We start from the raw sequence: 18,606 nt of genomic DNA, 5'->3' as shown, positions 1-18,606 counted from the left end.
CCAGCATTGGTGATGATGTGCAGGCTTCCAATCGGGGGCTTGCACATAATAAAGATGAGGTCTGTCGCCTCATTAACAGGCTAGCTCAGTTCCTGATCACAAATATGGTACATGTGCTGGCCCCTGCTGCAACCCCCCCTCCTCCTTTTCCTCCTCTGTGTGTCAGTCGTCCTCCCTGCTGTCTTCTGCCCCAGATACCTCCACAGCCTCATGTGTTCCTGTCCCAACCCCGGCAGCCCGTCTGGTGGAGATCACATCCCTGCCACAGTCGGGAGTCGAAGGAGGATCAGCAGATGTTGTCACTGCAGCGACAGGAGCTAATGCAATGGAGGAAGTGCAGGCACCAAGCAGCAGGGCAAGTGCTCGACGGCCCCGGGTGGTGTCATCATCCCAGAGGCTGCCCTTTTGGCGCAGGCACCAGGCATTTTGGCAGCAGCAGGCTCAGGGTAGGATGCAACAGGACTCGGGCGTTCATCATCAGAGGGGCAGGTATGGGCCATCGGACAGGAGGCAAACGTGGACCTTACAACAAGGATGTTTTCCGTTTTGGAGCGTTTGGGCCAGCAAATCGGGTCAGATCGGCAGCGGGCACAGGAGGCGCACCTCACCATGGCCAGGGCGGCGAATTCACTGCGTCGGGCAGAGAGGCGGGCAGGGGACCTCGAGGAGACTAGCAGGGAGATCGAGGGAAGCATGGAGGAGTCAGAGACCCTGCTCCTTGACTCGCAGCGAGGCTCCCTTGGAGTGAACGTAACCGTGCATCAGTTATTCCAGGAAGCGTGTGTTCCCAGCAGCTTGTTGTTACCGGCTTTGCTCTGTACTACAGGCGCACGTCCTGCAGTGTCACTGTGCGGGCCGGGGACCCTCTTCACGCCTCTCCAGGCTGCTACTTCCTCTCCTCATTTAACTTGCCCACAGCGGGAATGACCAATGTACTTGGGGAGTCCTCATGGCTCCTCTGCTTTCCTGCGTTATTTGTCCTGCAGGCCCCTTGTAGCGGGTGTATCAGCCAATTCGAAGCTCACCGCCCATATGCCGCCGTGGAGAGAATCAGCCTCTTTGAGGGATGGTGGGGAGTACGAACAGCACTTGTCTGATAGAACAGCCATGAAGATGCTCTCGGATGGATCCTGGCATGGAACTTGCAGACTCTGCATCCTGGAAAACACTGTGCGCCATAGCCCCATTAGACGCAGTGGAAGCGTTTGATGGGATTGGCTTTATGCAACTCTGCATAGATTTGAGTTTGAGCAAACTTACATTAAATGGGTTCAATTGGAATACACTAGCCCAATGGCTAGGGTCAAAATTAGTAAATGCATCTCGGAGGCATGGGAATTAGGCAAAAGCATGGGATAGGGTTGCCCATTATCACTGCTACTCTATGTCCTTGCCATGGAACCGATTGCTCAGTACCTAAGGACAGAATACAAAGAGGCAGGTATCGAGATAGATGGGGCCCGACATCTGATATACTTATATGCGGATGAAACATAATTATACATTCGGAATCCCGAGGATAACTCAGAGCTGCTACTGGACACCCTGGCGCTTTTTGCAACGCTGTCAGGGATTACTATCAGCATGCACAAATCGCCATTGTTTCCGAGAGCGTACTGAGCCGGATGGAGAGCAAGGCGTTGCCTGTGCTTGCCCTGCAATGGAAGGTGCGCATGTTCAGGTACTTGGTGGTAAATGGGTACCACGATCCTGCAGAGGAACACATACACAACACACTACAGGCTCTGGATAACGTCAGGAGTTCTGTGAAGTTCTGGGCTAAGTTGCCTCTCTCAATGATAGGTAGGGCAGCTTTGTTGAAGATGGTGGTACTTCCTAGACTACTTAACTTTTTTGTGAATGTCCCATTTTATATACCCAGGTATTTTTTCAAGACCTTGGAAGGTATCTGCAGAAGTTTCCTGTGGCAAGATGAGAGGAACAGAATACTGTTTCAACACTTTATAGGTCTTACGCAGAGGGTGGCATCCAGGTCACGCACTTTAAATTATATTACATAGCAGGACAGCTACAATTTGTGGTAGACTGGCTTGCTGATTACCCTACTCCGGATACGCTAATGCTGAAATACACTGATAGGCACTATTATCTAAAGGAGATATTGTGGTTCAGGAAACCTCGGGCGGGCGATGATCGCACCTCGTGTCCCTGGGGTTGAGAGTTTGGGACAGAGCTCTGGCTGCAATGGGGTTGACAGACCTGCTGTCATCTCAGATTCCCCTGGTCTCGATAGTGACATCCTCGTCCCTAGCGAGAATAGGCATACATACGTACTGGTAGGCCAGTGGGGTGTCTACTATGGGGGATCTATTGCAGGATACTGTTTTCATACCCTTCTTAGAGTTGGCAAGGCAGATGGGCTGCACAAAGGCCAATATTTATTACATGGCACTGTTAAGAAAGAGATAACATGTAGGTGGCCAGCATATGGCGAGCTGATGGAGAAACACTCGATAGTGGACATCCTGTGTGATATAGCTGATGGGGGACACACGGTATTGTGTATATATGACCTACTACTGTCCAACAGGTTTGTTTCCTCTCTGGAGATAAAAGGGAAATGGGAGGGGGACCTAGGGGTGACCTTTACAGAAGCGCAATGGGCAAGGATATTGGGATACCACAACAAAGTATCCCGTAATGTGAGGTTGCAGCTTATACAATTGTTAGTAACGCACAGCGCTTATTTGACACCTCAGCGTATCGCCAGGTTTCCAGGAGCAACACCTTGAGGTTGTCCCAGGTGCAATATGATGGACGCAGGAATGCTTCATATGTTCTGGTCATGTCCAGTGGCAGGGCTATTCTGGCGGGAGGTGGCGAATAGATTACAAAAAGCAGGGGTGGAATTGTATTTGCTCTCCCAGGAAACATGTCTGCTGGGCTGCTTCATACGCCCTAAGTGCCAAAGACATGTTAGTAAACTGAAGGATTTGGCATGCATTTTGGCCAAACATAGAATAGCTATGGCATGGAAATAGTTTAGAGGCCCGGGGATAGAGGAATGGTGGAGGGATTTGTATAGGTGGGGAGCAGCAGAAACTGCAGCATGGAAAGGGGCAGTGCAACGAGATCATGGAGAAGCCTTGGGGGAAATTGGGGATTAGGAAGTTCTGCTACAAACTCTGCCAAAGCAGCTACGGAAAATGTAGAAGCAGACTGTCTTTAGCCATAGTACATGTGGTTCGTAACTGTTCGGAATGTGATGTGCGTATAGTGTAAATGTGATGCAGGCAAGTTGGGGGAGATGGAGTTGAAAGGGGGAAGATGGTTAGTACAGTGATAGTGTAAATACCATGGTAGGAATAATAGTAGAGGTGGAATAGTAAGAGTGACAGGGAGTGGGAGAATGAAGTGGTGCTAGGAGCAAAGAGAGATATTATAACAGAAGAAGTACAAGAGGCACGGAAGTAGAGTGAGAGGAAGGTGGGAAGAGAACATAACAGCAGAGGTGAAGTTTGAGGTAAGATCGATAGAAGAACAGAAATAATAAGAGAGGTAAGATCACAAAGGTTGGAGGTGAAAAGGGGGAGTGACAGATCATGGTGGGAGGAGGCCATCATGACAACCAGTGTAGAGGAGGTCAGGTGGGAATGTGTGTGTAAGGAGAGAAAGTTACACTGAGTGGAGGAAGGCACCATCCCTATCTACCCGGGACAATAAGCAGGATAGGGCAGAGGAAGACTAGAAGGCCCCTAGGGAGTCAGTCAGCCATCAAATTAGGCAAACCACCATCAGCCATAGTCAGAACATCAGACAGATAGGTGCCGCCTTTGGCCAGCAACAACCATCCATTTAAGGATGCCTGAATTAGGGAGGTGGGTAGAAGGCCACAGAAGCAATAGCGAGAAAGGGATGGCCCTAGCACCAAACATCCCTTAAGAACCCGGTAGACCCTAAATACCACTTTTAAGAACACTTCAACAATGTGTTTGTTGTACAAATAAACAATAAACACCAATGGACTGTCTGACAGCGTTTGAGTGGTTATTTGTGGCGGGCCGCCCTGCCACATCTACTAAATGGCAATGGAGCCAATTGCGACCAACGCACAAATTGATCACCACTTAATAGAATGGATGCACCATGGTAAACATTTGTTTTTTCACCCAATAAACTCTGGTTGTAATGTCCACCTGTATAGCTGGAAGAGATGTTATTTATTTTGTTTATCACATGCTTATGTAACATTTCTTTACATAGCATTCAATAAGTTAACTTCCTAAAGTCATAAGTAGTAACTCGGATTTACTCCTGAATAGACTGACAATAAAGTTACCAGGAGTGGTGGTTGAGTAATGTGGGCTGCAAGGTAGCCACTTGGTCCCGAAGTTATGACTGTGATTATCAGGTGTTGCAGGGGGGCAGCTGAAGGGCATTAATTGTCACACACTCCAACACATCTCCATTCACATCTACAAGCACCCGCATTCATACTAGCACGCGCGCATCCACCTTCAGTCCATCTCTCACACACAGTCACGCATGCCCACCTTCAATAGACTGTACCTGTGGCACCCGCCCAAACGCCTTTATTCTCGTTGGCAGCTGCATCCAGCAAGGCCCAGGCCCACAGGTGCAGATCTCTCTTGGGGGCCGCCATGATCATTTCACTGTGCATGCGCAGTGTATGCCAACCTTGGGGGTCTCCACAGCAACGCAGTGCTGACGGTCTCGTTTTCAGAGGGGAAGGGGTATTTAAAGCCCTCTCTCCATCGGCTGGGCATGTCTTAATACACTCAGCCAGTTCCCTGCCTGCAGTGTCGCAACTTCTCTTTTCTGAATTCCAGCCTTACTGTTTGTCCTCTCTGGTTTGCCTTGACTAGTCTCCCTTTTTCATCTATTCCTGCTTGGTCTCCATCTATTCCATCCTCTCCTGCCACCCTGCTCGGACTTGGATATTGTCCCTTTGTTGTCCTGGTTCCATCCCTGCTTCCTTTTGGTACTGGTTTCTTTCTGCATGCTTATCACTGTTTTTCTGTCTGCTGCTGCTTCTATTGGATTCCTGCTACCATCCTTCAGAGCCTTCACCTCTATCATCTGGCAAGAACATTCTGATTCCCTGGTTCAGTGTTTGCACTGTCCTTGCATCACGCTAAGGAGAAGCAACCACGTGGTGTGGGGAGTCAGCCTGGCATCACCAGGTATCCATGTTCTTGGGACTGCCGTCCCGGCTTCCTGTGTCACCTGCTCACTTCTGCAACAGCCCCTAAAGACAACACGATAGACCGAAGACGTGAAACAGGTACGCAGTCAAAGTAAGATGTGGTTATTGACAAGTACTATGGTTGGATAGGAGGTTGGGGGATGCCACATGTACAGAAGGAGGCTGACACAGAGGTGGCATTGTTGGAGTTAAAGACTTTTATTCAAGTAAAAGAGAAAACTTGACTATCCCTATCCCTACATGGGGTGGGGGGAGAATGGCCCTAGCTCAACTAAAGAGATAAGGTGACTGTCAGGGTGTCTGTCAAATCAAAAGTGTCCACCGTCCTGTGCCAAGAAAACCCTACTCCTATCCCTTAGACTACAAACTATCAAATAAAGCATCTGTGTTCTAGTCCAAGGAGAATGACTCCCTTCTCCTGGATTTAGGGTCGTTGGCTTGTCAAAATGAGTTTCCACAGTCTTGTGTCTCAGACGTTATCAGGGGCAATGACTGTCTTCCCCTGACATTAACATTCTCAACACAACTTTTATACTCCTTCTGGATGATCTAGGAGAATGCCTCCCTTCTCCTGGCATTTGGTTTCAAACAGCCCAAGGGAATGCGTCCCTTCCCCATACTTCTGGATTTTCCTACTAGTCCAGTTTACCAAGAGAATGGCTCCATTCAGCTGGTATCAGTTCTTTGCAACCAGGGGGAAGGACTCCCTCCCCCTGGTGGTCTGTTTCTTCAACTTCACTCTTAATCTCCAAGCTTTTGGAGGGGTCCACGACCCTTGCTACTCTCCTTCTTTGGTCTGCCTTTCTTGGTACACTTCCCTTCCGTGAAATACAACGAGGAAGAGGACTTGTGTTGGTCTCTTATTTTGGGCTCCAGACCCTGGCTTCTTTTTTCTTTGCACTTGCCGACTTGGCTCACTCATCTGCCAAGTATTGCCACAAGGAAGAGGACTCGTACTTTGGGAGGGTGTTTAATCCTCCTTTGGTTGCCAGGGGAGCTTCACTCTACCCATGTCATGAGGGACTCTTCCTCTCAGATTCTCTTTCTCTTGGTGAGTGTATCTAGCCCTCTTTTGGTTATCACTTGGCTCCTCTTCACCAGTGTAATGTTAATTGTAATTGGTTATTTATAACACGCTTAATACCCAGAGGTTTTAAGCGCGGACCCGGGATCGCACCTGTGTTGCTCCCTGTCGTCTTGCTTCCAAGGCAAACACGTTGCTGTTGAGCTATCCTCCCGGTCCTCACTGTTGTGAGGGATTCTCCCTTCCTTGGCCTCTTTAATATGCTCAGGGTCTTCGTCCCTTCTCTGGAGGTTAGCAGGATTGATTCTGCCACGGTGATGAGAAAGGGGATTTGTATGCCTCCTGCCCCTGCCGTGCCTCCCAAGTGTAGTGCTTGCCCAGTGGTTGTGGAACAACTGCTTGACCCACTTAATGAGCCGTCCAGCATCCCCTCCAGATCTCCCATGCCATACCATTTAGTCTGTCCGGGGTCAAGGCAAGTCACTGGGGCTTTCTTGGCCGACCAGCATTAATTTCTGCTTATGGGGCGTCTTTTTTCCTCTGCAGCTCCATGACGGCATTCCCGTTGCCATCTGCATTCCTTCCTCCTTTCGGCAGTGCCGAGCAAAGGTCTGCTCCTGCTCTGACCATCAGATGCGGCTGACCGTCAGCATCCTTGGAGTGCTCGCTATCCGGATCGTTAACGTGGATTTGAATCCCCCACGTTCGCTGATCAGTATGCCTGCAATGTTGTGCAGCTACCCGTGACGGTCTCGCCATGTTTAGTCCATGTCGATCTTTATACAATGTTGCCAACTGTTCGTAGGCTCATTAGTTCTTTGTTTCTTTTGCGGGTCCCATCTTCATTACTCTGCAGGGCCCACTTATCCCAGCATTTAGATTACATGGGCTTGTGTGGTTCTTCTTCATCCCAATACTTCCAAGGATCTTAAGCTATTCAGCCTTACCACAGTACATAGGACTATGGTCTATAAAGAAGGTAGAAGAGGAAAGAGGAGAGGTGTTCATAAGGAATGTAGCTTAGATGGTCATCCTTATCCCCCTCCCCATGAGATCCTCCCACATTACACCACCTCCAGGGAGGCTATCGGGTAGCGGCCTCACCTCCCTGGCCTCATGGGAAGGGGCTCCCCATTGGGGAGAAGTGACGTCACCTACGGCTTCTTCCCACAGAGCTCACCAATGCCAGAAATGAGAAAGTGCAAAATTAAGTGCAGTTCATTACTACGGATCAGGAGCCTGAGCCTTACACATCATTGTGCCAACAGACATGCACACGGAGTGATGGCAGGCCACTGCACAGGGCTTAGAACTAGCATCAAAAGTGCAGAGATGGGAATAGGTTTGTTTGAGGGCCATCCATGAGTGAAGTAGAGGGGGGAGAACTTAGTTGATTAACAACTATTTTTGGTTCTGGACACGCAGCAGCCCCGATCCATCGCTCTAGACCTGTAGCACCATCCCTCCAGACAAACTCGCCCTCGACTCTCCATCCACATGCATGCCCCATCCTTCCCTTCAAACCCACAAGCAACCAACCTTACCTCTAGGCTCACATGACCCACCCTTCCATTCACACCTAGATGCCCCTATTGCTCCCTCCAGACCTACATTCCCCATCCCTCCATTCACACCCAGGTGCCCCTCGCTTCCCTCCAGACTAATGCAGAGGTGTTCCATCCCTCCCTCCACACGCAGATGACCCAAGCCCTACATGCCCAATCCCTCCATTCACACCAAGATGCTGCCTCCTTTCCTCCAGACCTACATTCCACCGTGCTTGGATTAACACATACCCTCCTCCATCGATTCATATGCAAATGCCCCCAACCCTCACTCTAGAGAGGGGCTCATCGCCCCATTCACACCCAGATGCATGATCCCTCGATTCAAATGCAGATGTCCAAATCCCATCCCTCTACAAACCTACATGCTCCATCCCTCCATTCACGAAGATGCCCCCAAACCTACATGCCCCCATCTACATCCAGATGCCCAATCCCACATTATGACTTGTATGGCGCATTCTTCCCCACCTTGCCCCATCCCTTCATTCAAACCCAGGTGCCCATCCCTCCTTTCCCTTTAAACACCTGCTGCACATTCACATGCCACCAATCATCCCATCAGGCCCAAGTGCCAAATCCGTCCCTCCATGCACACGCGCCACCATCCCTCCCTCTGAACTTGCATGCCCCACCCCTCCATGCTCCCACTCACAAGTAGATACCCCACCCCTACATGCCCACATTCAAAGTCAGATGCCCCATCTCTCCTTCCAAACACACATTCCAAATTAAAATACCACCATCCCCAGTCCGGACCTACATGCCACCATCCCTCCCTCTGAACCCACACAAAGAGAGCAATATCCGTCCCTCCATAACACTGTTATTTTTTTTCTTTTCTTTTTTTAAATGTATTATACATATAGCCAACATTGGCTTTGTATAAGACATGCATATTACAAAAACAAAATACATTCATTATAATCAGTTACATGCAGTTAAATACTCAACACCTTTTTAGAATATGCATGATCATTTGATTTCTTAAAACCAATTATCTAATCAATGGTTAATATTCTTAAACTCTTCATACATTGATCATAAAATCTCATCATTGGGTCTGCATCATTTCCTTCCATCGTTTTATCCCACAAAAGACCAATATTCTCAACCCCTATATTAGAGTAGGATCGAAATGCCCTAAGTCTCAATTGCGCTCAACTGTCACATTCGCACAAGATATGCTCTAGCGATTCGATTTTATTTTCACCACTTTCCCCTAGAAGCTCACTGTCTCCAGAGCTGTGGGCCCCTTAGGCTGGACTACTGCAACAGCCTCTTTCTAAATCTACCTGCCTCTATACTTCGACCTTTACAACTAATCCAGAACAGGAATGTGAGACTTGTCCTTGGCCTCAAGCCAAGGGATCGTATCTCTCCAGCCCTGAAATCTCTCCACTGGATCCCTGTGGCTGCAATGATCAAGTTCAAGACCCTCTGCATTGTCCACATGGCTTTCTGGGGTCCACACTACATCCAACTGTCTCTGCCTAAGCATCTTCCTTTCGCGACCCCTCCGCTCATCCACCTCCAACTCTCTGAGGGTCAGGCACTTCTCCAGGCAGAGAGTGGGGGTAGATCTCTGTCCTTGGCTGGATCCTCCCTCTGGAACAGCCTCCCTGCCTCTCTCAAACTTGAGCAGGACCATCTAAGGTTCTGGAAGCAACTCAAAACCGTCCCTTTCGCTTCCGCTTTCTTTCTCCCTCTCCCTTGCTAATGTCCCTGTCTGCCGCGCATACTGGTTACCTGGCCACCAACTGAATTTACGGGACCAGGCTCCTGCACAACCAGTTGCCCTTGCACTGTCTCAGGGCCTCCCAACCATTTAGGGACTGTATTTGCAACCCTACAGTCCCCTGACTCTGCACTTATGAGCCACCTCCCTGGCAGAATGTATGAGTTCATTTGCACGTTCCCCTCCCCTGCCCCTTGCACTTCTTCCCATCCCCCCCCACACTTGTGCAATCTGAATGACACAAGGCCTAGTAAGATCATTGTTTTGTCCTCCTTCTGTCTTTCCTTCCTTGTTTTGTTGTGCCTAGAAAAACGTGTGTACAGGCACGTTATAAAAGACTTATCATATCATATAATACACCAAGATGCTCCATCCCTCTCTCCAGAGTCACACCCATATGCTTCACATCTGCCTCCAGACTCGCACACAGATGGCGCCTTCTGCCCTGTCTCTAGACCCACACCCGATATACCCCATCCGTTCCTCGACACCCACATCCTCCCACCCCCATCCGTAGAACCACATCCTTATCTTCAAACCTAAACACCCCATCCCTCCATTCACACCCAGATGCCCCCATGTTGCAGCCCTCACTCTGGACCCCTTATCCCTCTATTCCAGATCCAAGATGCCCCCTCTCCAATCCAGACCCCACCAAGATGCCTCATCCCTCCCTCCAGACCCATAACATGAGGCCCCATCCTCCCTCCACACAGCAAGATGCCACCATCCTGCAGTCCAGAACCACACCAATATGCCCCCTCCATCCACACACCCAAATGCCCGCCATCCTGCCCTCCAGACCCACACTAATATGCCACATCATTCCTCCATTTCAGATCCCACAAGATGCCCTCAGTCTCACCGATCCAGACCCCACATAGATTGCCCTATCCCTCCCTCGAAACACCTTTCTGCCCTCCACTCACACCTATATGACCCACCGCCCAATTCGAGACCCATACCAATGTGCCCACATCCCCCCTTCCAGACCCATACCAATGTGCCGCTCTCCCTCCTTTCAGACGCACACCAAGATTCCCCCAACCCTGCAAGCTAGACCCCACAAAGATGCCCCATCACCCCTTCTAGATCCATACCATGATGCCCTATCCTCCCTCTGGCACACCATGATGTCCCCTTTCCACCCGCCAGACCCACACACAGATGTCCCCATTCCACCCACACCTAGATGACCCATCTGACCCTCCAGACCCACACAAAGACGCACCATGCCTACTTCTAGAACCAAGCCATGATGTCCCATCCTCCCTCCACACAGCAAGATGCACCCACCCTGCCCTCCAGACCCACACCCAGATGTCCCCCCCTCCCCAACCAATGTGCCACCATCCCTCCCTCCAGACCCACACAAAATACCCTTTACCTCCTGCCAAGCCCCTCCAATATGCCACTAACCCTCCCTCTAGACCCATACCAAGAATCCCTATCCCTCCATTCCAGAGCCAGACCTCACCAAGATGCTGCAACCCTCGCTATAGATCAACACCAAGATGCCCCCATGCCATTATTCCAGAGACCACCAAGATGCCACCAACCCTCCAAGCCAGATCCCACCATGCCTCCCTTAAGACCCATACCATGATGCCCCATCCTCCTTCCACACAGCAAGATGCCACCACCCTGCACTCCAGACTCAAACCAAGATGGTATCCATCTCCACAACACCAAGAAGCTCTATCCCACCCTTCGGACCGACAAATGTGCCCCCATCCCTCACTCTAGACCGACACCAAGAAGCCCCAACCCTCCCTGCAGACCCAGACCAATGTGCCCCACCCCCTCCAAACCCAGAACAATGTGCCCCTTTATCCCCATTCCAGACTGCACCGAAATGCCCCGACCACCCTCCAGAACCACACACAGATATCCCATCCCACTCACCAGACCCATACAGATGCCCCATCCCACCCTCCAGATGCACACAGATGTCCCCATCCCACCCACACCTAGATGCCCCATGCCACCCTCCAAACAACCCGATGCCCCATACCTGTTCCAGACCGACCCCAAAGGGCCCCCACCCAACCTTTGCAGACCCCACCAAGATGCCACCATCCCTCCCTCCACACAGCAAGATGCGACCATCCTGCCCTCCAGACTCATACCTAGATGACTCATCACCAAGATGCCCCCATCCATTTGATCCAGACCCCACCAAAATGCCCCATCCATCTCTGTAGACCCATACTATGATACCCATTTGCTCCCTCAACACACCAAGATGCCCCATCCTGCCCTATAGACTCACACCTAGATGACCCATCCCTCCATTCAGACCCATAACAATGTGCCTGCATTCCTCCCTTTAGACCCACACCAAGATGCCCCCCACTTTCCGAACCAGACCCCACAAAGAATTTTCATCTTCCCTCCCTCCAGGCCCACACCAATGTGCCCACATTCCTCCCTCCAGACCCAATGTGCCCACATCCCCTCATTTAAACCTGCACCAGGATGGCCCCAACCTTCCGATCCAGACCCCAACAAGATGCCCTATCCCTCCAGACCCCACCAAGATGCCCCATCCCTACTTCCAGATCCACAATGTACCCCCATCGCTCCCTTTAGAGGCACACCAAGATGGCCCCATCCGTCCATTCCAGACCCCACCAAATTACCCTACCCTGCATTCCAGACCACACCAAGATGCCCCATCCCTCCCTCCAGACCCATACCATGAGGCCCATCCTCCACACACCAAGATGCCCCCATTCTGCCCTAAAACAAGCTGCCCCATATTTCCATTCCCGATCCAAGATGTCTCCCTCCGATCCAGATACCACCAGGATTCCCCATCCATTCCTCTAGACCCATATCATGATGCCCCATCCTCGCTGCACACAGCAAGATGCCGCCATCCTACACTCTAGACCGACATGAGCTCCATCGGTCCCCCAGACCAACCCCAATGAACCCCCACCCATCCATTGCAGACACCACCAAGACGCCACCATCTCTCCCTCCACAAATCAAGATGCCACCATCCTGCCCTCCAGACCCATACCTAGAAGACTCATCCATCCATTCAGACCCACACTGTGCCCCCATCCCTCTCTCCAGACCCACACCAATGTGACCCCATATCCCCTCTAGAACCACATCAAGATGCCCCCATCCATCTGATCCAGACCCCACGAAGATGCCCCATCCCTCCCTGTAGATCTATACTATGATGCCCCATTGCGTCTTCAACACACCAAGATGCTCAATCCTGCCCTGTATACTCACACCTAGATGACCCATCCCTCCATTCCACATCAATGTGTCTGCATCCCTCCCTTTAGACTCACACCAAGATGCCCCCACCCTCCGATCCAGTCCCCACGAAGATATTGATATTGATATTTTATTTCTATTGCGCTCGTACACAAGTGTTTCCGAGCACGACAAGGCAAGGGAGGGGAACATGGAAAAACACAAACTACGATCTTACTAGGCCTAGTGTCATTGAGAACGTGCACGTGCCTGGGAGAGGTAAAAGGGGGAAAGTGCATGGAAGGGGGGGAGGTGGGAAGTGCAGAGCAAAGAGGAAACAGATAAATCAAAAATAAATAACAAACAGTGATAGTGCAGCCAGCAAGTGGCAAGTGCTGGATTTAAGGCAGCAGACAGGGTATGTCTGATAAGTGCAGGAAGAAAAAAGGGGGGGCTGTATGGGTACAGATACAGAACCCAGTGCAAGGGGTGACCCGGAACAGTGCGGGAGGGTGGCATGGTGAGCAGGTACCTGGGCCCGGAAGACAGAGGGTGGCCTGGTGCAAAGTGCCGAGAGAGAAAAGATCAGCTGGGGAGATTGGGGGCAAAGGCAGAAGCAAAAAGGAAGGTCTTGAGGTGCTTCTGTGCTTCCGGAACCAGAGATGGTTCTCCTCAAGTTTCAGATTGGTAGGGAGGCTGTTCCAGAGGTAAGCCCCAGCCGAGGGAAGATGACTCATCATCCCTCCCTCCAGGCCAACACCAATGTGCCCACATCCCTCCCTCAGACCCAATGTGCCCAAATCCCTCCCTTTAAACCCACACCAAGATGCCCCCCACCCTCTGATCCAGACCCCACCAAGATGCCCCATAACTCCCTCAAGACCCCAAGATGCCCATCCCTCCCTCCAGACCCACAACGTTCCCACATCCCTCTCTTGAGAGGCACACCAAGATGGATCCATCCGTCCATTCCAGACCCCACCAAAATGCCCCTCCCTCCATTCCAGACCACACCAAGATACCCCATTCCTCCCTCAAGACCCACACCATGAGGCCCCATCCTCCACACACCAGGATGCCTCCATCCTGCCCTAACCCAAGCTGCCCGATCACTCATTTCCAGACCTAAAATGCCTCCCTCGATCCAGACCCCCCCAAGATGCCTCATCCCCCCTCTAGACCCACATCATTATGCCCCATCGTCCCTGCACACAGCAAGATGCTGCCATCCTGTACTCCAGACCCACACACTCCCTCGCTCCCCCGACCAATGTGCCCCATCCGTCCCCCAGACCCACACCAATGTGCTCCCATCCCTCCCTCCAAACCCACACCAATGTGCCCCTATCCTTCCCTCCACCAAGATGACCCATCCCACCTTACGGACCTAGACTAATGGGCCCCATCCCCCCAGACCCACACCAAGATGCTGCCATCCCTCCATTCAGACTACACCAAGATGCCCCCATCCCTCCCTCTAGACCCATACCATGATAATAATAATAATAATAATTTCGCATTTATATAGCGCTACGAACCTTCAGGTATCTGAGCGCTGCTTATTATTACCCACGGTGTGTGGTGATCATTTATCGCCCTCGGAAGGATGAAAGGCTGAGTTTGGCCCTGCCTGGATTCAAACCTGCGTTAGCAAGCTCTGCATGGATGTCAAAGCGAACACTCTACTCGCTGTGCCATCCTCTATCCACATAGCAAGATGCCCCATCTCTCTTGGAGACACACACCAAGATTGCCATGTGCCTCTCCCAAATCATGCAGATAGCCCCACCTGACCCCCTCTAAAACAACCCATCCCACATACACACTCAGCAATCAACATTAAATCTTTATCCACTGTCCCTGCACTGTTCTTTTTCTTATTCCTCCATTACTTCCACGTCGATCAGATGAACATTATTTTTAAAGTAAATTAATGTTTCCGCTCCCTGTCTCCATCTGTTGTCTTGCTTGAACTTTCACGGTATCCAGAAGAAAATGGCCATTTTAATATCAGCCACCCAGTCCCGTTTCTTGGCCGGGGGCGGAGCAGGCGAGGGCCCGGGCCGCAAAGCTAAATAGCTTAGGAGGGGGGGTGGAGTGGCGCAGTAAGGGGCCCATCCAGAGCGCTGACACTGATCTTGCCGGACAAAAGATTAAGCAGCCTGCTGTGCCGGTGGTTGCTCCTCTGAGATGTTCAGCTGGCCTGTGGATGACTGAGATGCGTTCGGAATATGCAAACAAAGGAATGCATATTCCTAACACAGCCTGAGATGCTCTGGAGTCACACACCCTGTGCCCTCAGTGTTGACCGCCTTTCAAGTGTGGCAATGTATAAGTGATGGCACATTTAATAAGCCATTGTTTTTACATGGTACGTGCTTAACATTTCAGTCCCACTTTCCCCCAGAAGTTCACTTTCTCCAGAGCTCTGGTCCTCTCTAGGCTGGACTATTGCAACAGCCTCTTTCTAAATCTTCCTGTCTCTACTCTCCGCCCTCTGCAACTTATCCAGAACAGGACTGCAAGACTTGTCCTTGGCCTGAAGCCCATGGATCTATCTCTCCAGCTCTGAAATCTCTTCACCGGCTCCCCGTGGCTGCAAGGATCAACTTCAAGACCCTCTGCATCATCCACAAGGCTTTCTGGGACCGCTCTACCTCCAAATTTCTCTTCCAAAACATCTTCCTTCTTGAACTCTCCGCTCATTCACCTCCAACTCTCTGAGGGTCCGACGCTTCTCCAAGTATAAAGAGTTGTGGGCAGATCTATCTCCTCTGCCGGGGCGTCCCTCTGGAACAGCCCCCCTGCCTCTCATAAACTTGAGCAGGACCACCTCTGGTTCCGAAAGCAACTCAGGACCTTTCTTTTCGCTTCAGCTTTCTCTCTTCCTCTACGCTGCTGATGTACCCGACTTCTCTGTGCACTGGTCACCCTCTGAACTCTGGCACAGGCTCCTGCATGTTTAGTTGAATTTGAGTCTGTGAGACAGCTTATCTGCGCTAGCGCACAAGTCATTTTACAAATTGAACGTTACACCAATGCTTGTTTTCACCGCTTATATGAACTTTATTTCATTGACATGTTGTATGATGAATTAACTTCATTCAAAAACCCACTACACGTTTGACAAATGTTTTTGATCACGTTGAATAAGCTTCATTCGGTGTGTTCATGAGTTCCAATACATTCTCATTATATTGCTTAACAGTTATGATTTTTCTCAAATTGTTTTCACTAGTAAATATGTTCTTCTTTCACATTATTCCTCTTCACATTGCCCCAACACGTGTTTCCCCGCCCTGATGTTGGCGGTTCTTCAGGGGGTCTAATCTCTAATAAAAAATTGTCAAGATTGCTAATCCAAATTCAAGTAGCATTTGGATACGGAATCTATTTATGATACAATTGTATTTCTTTTGCAATAAAATCTTCCGTACTCTACGTTGTTATCTCAGATATCTTGTGCGTTAGCACAGATAAGTGGTCTCACAGACTCAAATTCGACTTTAACAGATTGTGGTCAGCCTCAGAACTTGGATACTGCATCTAGCAGCACGCACCAAATAACCTACCAATGCAACTCAGCTAATAGGAAGTAGGGCCAAAAGCTGTGTTAGGCTGATCCTGTTCTTATCCAATTTTATGCATGTCCAGTTGCCCTTGCACTGCCTCTGGTCTCCCCTGCACTTAAGGCTCTGTATCCGCAACACTACAGTCCCTTCTCTCTACACTTATGAGCCACCCGCTGGCTGCACTTGTGAGTTAACTGCACTTCCCCCTTCCACTCCCCCCTGGCACTTCTCCCCTTCCCTCTTCCCCGCACTTGCACGATCTGAATGACACAAGGCCTAGTAAGATCCTTATTTTGTCCTCCCTTCCTTGTCTCGTCGCGCCTAGAAACATATGTGTACAGGCGCGTTATAAATGCCACATCATATCCTATACCATGATTTTCACTATAAAAGATGCTAATGCCAGCTCTGTTAAATAAAGCATGGGCCTGCTCGTTTTTGCAGAAATAACCAGAGGCCTGAGTAATAGTGAGGAGGAACTGTGGACCCTTTACCATGCATTAGAAGCCGGTTTTGTTTAACACACTTCATCATCTTATTACTGGCCAGGCTAAAGTTTGTAAGAGGTCAAATCCATTCTGTGTAGACTTTCTGTGCATTGTTTATTGGGTCTCTCTTCTACGGTATCCTGTCCTGTCTATAGATAGAATTCCCAAAAGATGTTTCTGTATTGGGGGTGGAACATGCTCACACTAAGACCCAGCCCTTCGTCATCTAACATTCTTCAGAAACAAGAAGGAAAAGAGCCCTTGTAGCCCATTTGAGCGGCCTATAGTGCAGCCATTTTATGGTTGCATCCAAAAATTTAAGCTGTCCAAATGAGTATGTATGGTTTATGGCATGCCTCTCAACTCCCACGTTTTTGGCAGGTGTCACCCGCTACTTAGGCAACACTCTCACCCGCCAAGCCCCCTACACGCCCATAGGAATCAATGGGCTCTCACCCGCCAAATGTAAACTCAGGTGTTTTCACCCGCCCAAGGGCCATGAAAGGTTGAGAGCTATGTTATGGTTACAAACATTTTAATGTTATGGTGAGTGTTGTGAACAGCGATGTGAGCAACAAGCCATGCATCGGTTATGAATTTAGAGATTCACACATACAATTCTTTTATCACAGACCTGTTTATCCAATATAGAGATCGCTGATCACTGTTATAGTCCTGAAAGGTTCTTTGATCTAATGCAAATCATACAGGAACCCTCACTGTTGCTATTTGTCTAATTTCCCACTCTCAAAGAGGTATTTTGAAAGAGTACAATAAAAGCGTACCAGACTGTCCATCTTGGAATGATAACTGTCCATCAGAAAAATTCATATGGTTTGTCTAGTATTTCCCCTTTGCGAAATACAAGAGAGGTGGTACGAACAGAACACCTGCAACACAGGGCCATTGGTCAGTGGGCCCTCAGTCAGACCCTGGTAGGCTGGTCACACCACTGTGTGCCAGTATGGACAGTTTGAAACTTCATTCAGGCAAGGCCTCCCCTAAAATCAGGTGACAGAAAAACCATTTACTTGGACAGCAAAATCTGTGTTTTCACATTAGAATTCTTCTGTAAAGTACTTGCAATACAATGTAATGAAACCAGCTTCATTTATATAGTAATTATTTATTCATATTGAGGAACGGCTTTGTCGCTGGGGTCAGGGGAGGGAGGGGAGCATACTAATGTTTCGCCCTGGGCACCAAGCCAAGTTGGCTAGATTCCGCTTGCTCTTGCAGCCTGACAGCCAAGACTTTCCCGATACATGCTCACGAAAAGGTTGATACTAGTTCCCATCCGAGAAACGGACCATTTCTCAGATGGGAAATAGCTGCTTGAGTGTGAGTGGACTAGTGCCCATTAGAGAATTGGCCCTTTTCCCCCTAGTGGCCAAGTCCTGCATAATAATGGGAAATAGCCTACTCACACTGAGAAGGCTAGTTCCCATTAGAGAAATTGCCCTTTTTGCTCCCCTAGTGGCCAAATCCAGCATAATAATGGAACTAGCCTACTCACACTGAGAAGGCTAGTTCCCATTAGAGAAATAGCCCTTTTGCTCCCCTAGTGGCCAAGTCCTACATGATAAAGGGAACAAGCCTACTCACACTGAGAAGGCTAGTTCCCATTACAAAAATTGCCCTTTTTGCTCCCCTAGTGGCCAAATCCAGCATAATAATAAGAACTAGCCTACTCACACTGAGGAGGCTAGTTCCCATTAGGATGCAATGAAATGAACCCTCTTAGAGTAACAGCCAATTGTGCTACGGCATGCTCCCTTCTTTATGTGTGCAAGTGTTTCTTTTGGTCGCTAC

Source organism: Ambystoma mexicanum, chromosome 8 (genome assembly GCF_040938575.1).
Source record: "Ambystoma mexicanum isolate Mex_15411 chromosome 8, UKY_AmexF1_1, whole genome shotgun sequence".
NCBI lineage: Eukaryota > Metazoa > Chordata > Amphibia > Caudata > Ambystomatidae > Ambystoma > Ambystoma mexicanum.
This window is presented reverse-complemented; position numbering follows the sequence as displayed.